Raw genomic sequence first — 5,807 nt, forward strand, 5'->3', positions numbered from 1 at the left:
CTGTACAAATGAGGCAACACCGCCCTATTCTTCATAAACAATTGTCTTCTGCATACTGCAGTCAGTTTAGTTTAGTGATGAGTACATAGTCCTCATGACCACATAGCTTTATCTGAAGGCTAACAAAAGTCTTCTCTGGAAACAGTACCAGACTCTTGTTCTGTGCTGACAGGGGCATTTTCCTTCTGAGCACAGTTACCACTTAGTTACCAAATAGAAGAATGCTGGAAATCTCTGCCAAAGAATAAACAAATGCAAAACGCCACCCGAGGGGAGAGAGGCAAAGGAATAAAACCATGTGTGCAATTCCTACCTGGAAAGCCTGGCGGTAATGGGCTGAGGGTCAGGCCCTCTTGGGAATACAAGCTATTTGATGCAGGCGCTCCCAGTGCGGGAGTAAACCTGCATGTGCTTCGTATATCGTGAGTACTGAATACACGGAGGGCAGAATAGACACTCACGGATTTCTTTCCTGCTTTATCTGGAAGGGTGAGGATTAGCACTAGAGTCTCCGCTCCAGTCCTATGAAATTTCTCATGTTTAATGGATCAGAGGGGCCGTTTGTGAAGAAAACTACCTAAAACTGGCATCAGGGAAATGCTAGCGGGTGAGTTGGGGATGAAGGTCTAACGGCAGGTGAGCACAACTTAAATGAAAGTCCTCTGGAAAGAGGACCGTGAAGTTTTATTTACCAAGTTCTTTTCCTCCATAGCATCACACACAGACACACCCTCACTCACTGACTCACTGACTCACTGACTCAGTCACTCACTCCTCTGGGCTGACGTCATGCCTACCGTAGGACATCTAGGCTGCATCTGGGGGCTGCAGGTGAGCTACAGGCTCGAAGCAGTTGTTTCTTTCTGTGGATCCGGCCTGCTGACAGTATTTGTAAGACAGTTTGGCAATAAAGATGTTTTAGATTCGCTAACAACAAAAGCCATGTTTACGTATCGCAGGGAAATTGTACAACGTTGGGAAGGGTTTGCACGACATCCCGGCCAGGCTGGCATATTAGGTACAAGCACCACCAAAAAACGTGCATAATACTGCAATTCAGATTGACTACTTCCCTAGCCAAAGTGACTCAGTTCAATCAAAAATAGAATCTAGACGGGGTGCCTGGGTGGCTCAGTCGGTTGAGCGTCTGACTTTGGCTCAGGTCATGATCTCACATTTCGTGGGTTCAAGCCCCGCGTCGGGCTCTGTGCTGACAGCTCGGAGCCTGGCGCCTGCTTCAGATTCTATGTCTCCCTCTCTCTCGGCCCCTCCCCTGCTCGCGCTCTGTCTCTCTCCGTCTCTCAAAAATAAATAAATGTTGGGGCGCCTGGGTGGCTCGGTCGGTTAAGCGTCCGACTTCGGCTCAGGTCACGATCTCGCGGTCCGTGAGTTCGAGCCCCGCGTCAGGCTCTGGGCTGATGGCTCGGAGCCTGGAGCCTGCTTCCGATTCTGTGTCTCCCTCTCTCTCTGCCCCTCCCCTGTTCATGCTCTGTCTCTCTCTGTCTCAAAAATAAATAAACGTTAAAAATAATAATAAATAAATAAGTGTAAAAAAAATTTTAAAAAATAGAATCTAGAAAAGAACTACATCTAGGTGTAAAAGATCTGTCGACTCTCCGTAAAAGAGGCCACTGGAGTATAAGCTATAGTCATCGCAACAGGTAATGATAATCCCTGCTAAAACTTTAGGGAGAACTTCTGAGTTAGCCTCCCATTGAAGCCCTTTAATCATCTGAACATTGAACCATCTGATCTGATCTTCCTAACCCCATGCAGAAGGTACTACTCGTCTCCACTGAACATTGAAGGAACTGGGAGACCCGGTGGGACAGCCCAGGTGAGAGAATGGCAGCAGAGGGGACAGTGAGGCACGGAGAGATGGAGACCTGCCCTGCCCCAGGTCACAGGACAGCTGGGTGGTAGGGACAGACCCCCTCCCCGCCGCCTGGGCTGGGCCTGGGCTGAGCACGCGTGCGTTCCCATGGCAGTGTGCGTCCCGAATGGGCCAGGTCCCTTCCCACAGGCCCTTCCCAGTTCACCAGCGCTAAATAAAGTGAAATAGGAAAGACAGACAATTAACAGGGCAAAGAAAGCCCTTTCGGTTCTTCTTGTAATAGCTGGGCCCAAGTGGCCATTTTGATACACATCAGAATGCGGTTCTTTGAGTATTAAAAAAAACCACAAGATACACAGCTAGGACTTTACGGCTTCTCAGAGACTAGACGTGTGATAAGAAAGAGCCACCACACCCGGGAGGAGAAAAAAAGTCTGAAACTCTAAACTTTTGTGAAATTGGAAAAGAGCCACATGTCAGCATTTTCACCTCTTTCCCATATGGCGGGAGGCATTTCACACTGCTTTTCATAATTTCAATAAATCTGGTAAGTGATATGAATCCTCGGCATGCCAAGAGACATATAATATGTGTATCAAAATAGATGTCTAGGTTGGTTTGTGACAAGAACCAGATTTCAGCAACTGAAGAGAACAAATCTGGCCTGGCTTTGGTTCAGTGGATGGGTGAACAAGAACCAGGATCACTTTCTGCTTTTTTTTTTTCCCCCCTTTAATTTTTAAATTTTTTTTTTTCAACGTTTATTTATTTTTGGGACAGAGAGAGACAGAGCATGAACGGGGGAGGGGCAGAGAGAGAGGGAGCCACAGAATCGGAAACAGGCTCCAGGCTCTGAGCCATCAGCCCAGAGCCCGATGCGGGGCTCGAACTCACGGACCGCGAGATCGTGACCTGGCTGAAGTCGGACGCTCAACCGACTGCGCCACCCAGGCGCCCCATTTTTTAAATGTTTCTCCTGCGTTTGCTTATTCTCTAAAAACCCTTGACCGTCTTGATAATTAATTTTTATTCCCAGCCCCTTCATCCCTTACAACCTTATTGGGCATTGTTGCCAGCTGATGGTACAGAGCATGAGGACTCAGTAATTCATTCATCCAATCGGTAAATATTTAGTGAGCTCCAGCTCTGTGCCAGGAATTGTTCTAAGCTTTGTTTAAGTTTTGGAATTATTTAAGTTACTGGGGATACTGTAGGGAACAAAAGAAGGTCCCTGCTCACGCGGAAAGACTAAACATAAACAAATGAACAAATTCATATGCGATATGTCAAGTGATGATAAATAATTTAAAGGAAAGTAAAGCAGGGTAGCATGGATAAGGAGTGATTGGGGTATCAACAATGTCAATGGCCAAATAGCATTTTATCAGAGACTATAAGGAACTAGGGAAGCAGGTTGTGAGAAGAGAGCATTCTGATGAGTAAGCGTCATGGCAAGTGCAAAGGTCCTGGGGTATAAGTTTGTTTCTATTTAAAGACGAGTGAGGAAGCCAGTGAGGCCAGAGCAGAGCAAAGACTGGGAGAGTAGTAAGTGGTAAGTCAGAGACTTGGCTGGGCTTTGTGGGCCCAACTAAGGACTTTGGCTTTTATTCTAAGTGAGATGGGAAGATATTAGTGGGTTTTGAAAAGAAGGGTTAAGTGGTTTGATGTCTGTTTCTAAAATTTATTCTGGATCCTATTGGATAATCTGAAGGTGGGGGCAGGGGCTGGGGGGTGAGGGTAGAAGCAAGAAGGCTTTTGCAAAAGTCAGCCTAATGATGACAGTGACTGGGACTGTTCTGAAGGCAAAGACTAGAGTCCGCTGAGATAAATTGTTGAGTGTGAGAGGATTTGAGATGATTTCACATTTGGGGGAAATTTAGTTACACCTACAAACTTGACAGATAAAATGTATTGCCCACAATAAAAAGCTTGTCATACCCCCAGCTGACAACCCATTTTATGTGCTATATTGCACACATTTTGCACATCAGCAGGGCAAGAGGAGCTCACCGGGTGATGCAAAAGGGCACTGCTGGTGTTATCCTCTTATCACACAGATTGTTCCGGAGCTTCCCTGGAAGACGTGTCCTTTTTAAGCTTCCATCAAGTTATTTTGAAAAATGTGAAAGGGGTCTTCTTTCTGGAGCCATTTTAAGGGGGTGATTCTATATTAAACAGTCCTGTCATAGCACGATTACTATTAAAAATTCAGAAAAGGGGCGCCTGGGTGGCGCAGTCGGTTAAGCGTCCGACTTCAGCCAGGTCACGATCTCGCGGTCCGTGAGTTCGAGCCCCGCGTCGGGCTCTGGGCTGATGGCTCAGAGCCTGGAGCCTGTTTCCGATTCTGTGTCTCCCTCTCTCTCTGCCCCTCCCCCGTTCATGCTCTGTCTCTCTCTGTCCCAAAAATAAATAAACGTTGAAAAAAAAAATTAAAAAAAAAAATTCGGAAAAGAGCAAATGCTCATGTAAATTGACAGAATCCACTTGGGTGTCAACCAGGCAAGCAAAGCAATATGGATAATCTGCTTTTGTTGCACCCGTGAATGGCACTATTTTTTTTTTTTTTTTAGTTTAAAAAAAAAGAAAAGAAAAAGATAGAAGGAGGAAGAGGTGAATGCCAGTGCTTGCTTACATCTAAATGGGTCTTCAGCTTATAGGCTTGTTGTTCATTTAAACTCAAACAAGTAGCCTGGAACTCCTTAATGGCGAGGGGTGGGGGCCGTATGATGGTCATTCAGACTAGAACTAGTTGCTTGTTCCAGCTGGCCCTGATTTTCCCTCTGGGTGATTGCAATGCTCTTCCTCTCTGGGTGGTTCCCATATTTTCTGGCCGTAGATCTGGGCCATGGGAACGTAGAGTGAAGTGGGCAGCTCTTGGGAATCACCTAGCCTCTCCTCACCACTGCTGTCCTCTGCCCCTGAGGACCAGAGGACAAGGGAGCAGATGGCCCATTGCCTTGGCAGTTTCTAAGCATCCTTCCCTCCCAAGGAGGACTCTGAATACAACCTGAGGGGCATCCAGAGGTCCCAGGCGCTGGATTTTTCTCCTCTCCCCAAGTGAAGAGGTCAGAATAACACAGAGTCGCAGAAGCAAATTCTCCCTACCCTTAGCTTATTATTTTGGCCTCCCACACCTCTCTTTTGATCCCCTTCATCCTTTGTCTTAGGAAGTATGGACATGGAGTAGGAAATAGTTGGAGCTTCAAAATGTTGTGAGGCAACCTTGGGAGCTGGACTGGGGTACAGAAATGGTGATTTCTAGGATGCAACTCATCCTGCTGACATTGATTCGGTATTGGTTTCAGCTGGCTTGTGATGGAATCCTGTTGAGCCACGGTGGATTGAGGGACAGTTGAGGATGCTTGAGGTGTGGGAGACTGCGGAGGAGGTAGCTAGAGGTGGCTCACAATGGACTCTGACCGATTCCCAAGGATCTGACAAGGCTGTACATGTTTCTCAGGGGCCCTCATCCTTCCCCAAGAAGGTCCTAAGGAGATTCAAGGAAATTGCATACTCTTTGCCCAACATCTGAGAAGAAAAGCCCTAAGGACACCTAATCACCAGTTTATATGCTCATACTTCACCCAAGTATCTGCTTTCTGGACATCTTCCCCATTCGAACATAACAGCTTGATCTTTGCCCACGTAACATGGTATCGGCAGCCTAAAACCACCCTACCCTCCCTCCCTTCTTTTTTCCTTTCTAGAAGGGAGTTGACGTCCCATTCAGTCCCGAGATAGTTCACACCATGACCTGCTGTCTCCTGCTCCCAGCCATCATTCTTAGCTCCTGTATCTGCCGTCCCACCTTGGTCCCATTCTCCCAAATCTGGACACTGCTACTCTTGTTCATCCCTCACGATGCCCCTCAATAAGGTATTCTGAAGAGTAGATGTGTACTGGCATTCTGAGGATGAAGAAGAGAATTCCAATGCAGAAAAAAAGTCCGAGGAAAAGAAGAGGCAAACAGTTC

General features: G+C 46.8%; 1 non-coding gene across 1 annotated transcript; it reads left to right on the top strand.

Annotated features, from left to right (window-relative positions):
- The first annotated feature begins 1,120 nt into the window (after positions 1 to 1,120).
- TRNAQ-UUG lies at positions 1,121 to 1,205 on the top strand. Its single transcript has one exon. It is a non-coding gene; the product is annotated as a tRNA-Gln (tRNA).
- The last annotated feature ends 4,602 nt before the right edge of the window (positions 1,206 to 5,807 follow it).

Source organism: Felis catus, chromosome A1, assembly GCF_018350175.1.
Source record: "Felis catus isolate Fca126 chromosome A1, F.catus_Fca126_mat1.0, whole genome shotgun sequence".
Taxonomy (NCBI): Eukaryota; Metazoa; Chordata; class Mammalia; order Carnivora; family Felidae; genus Felis; species Felis catus.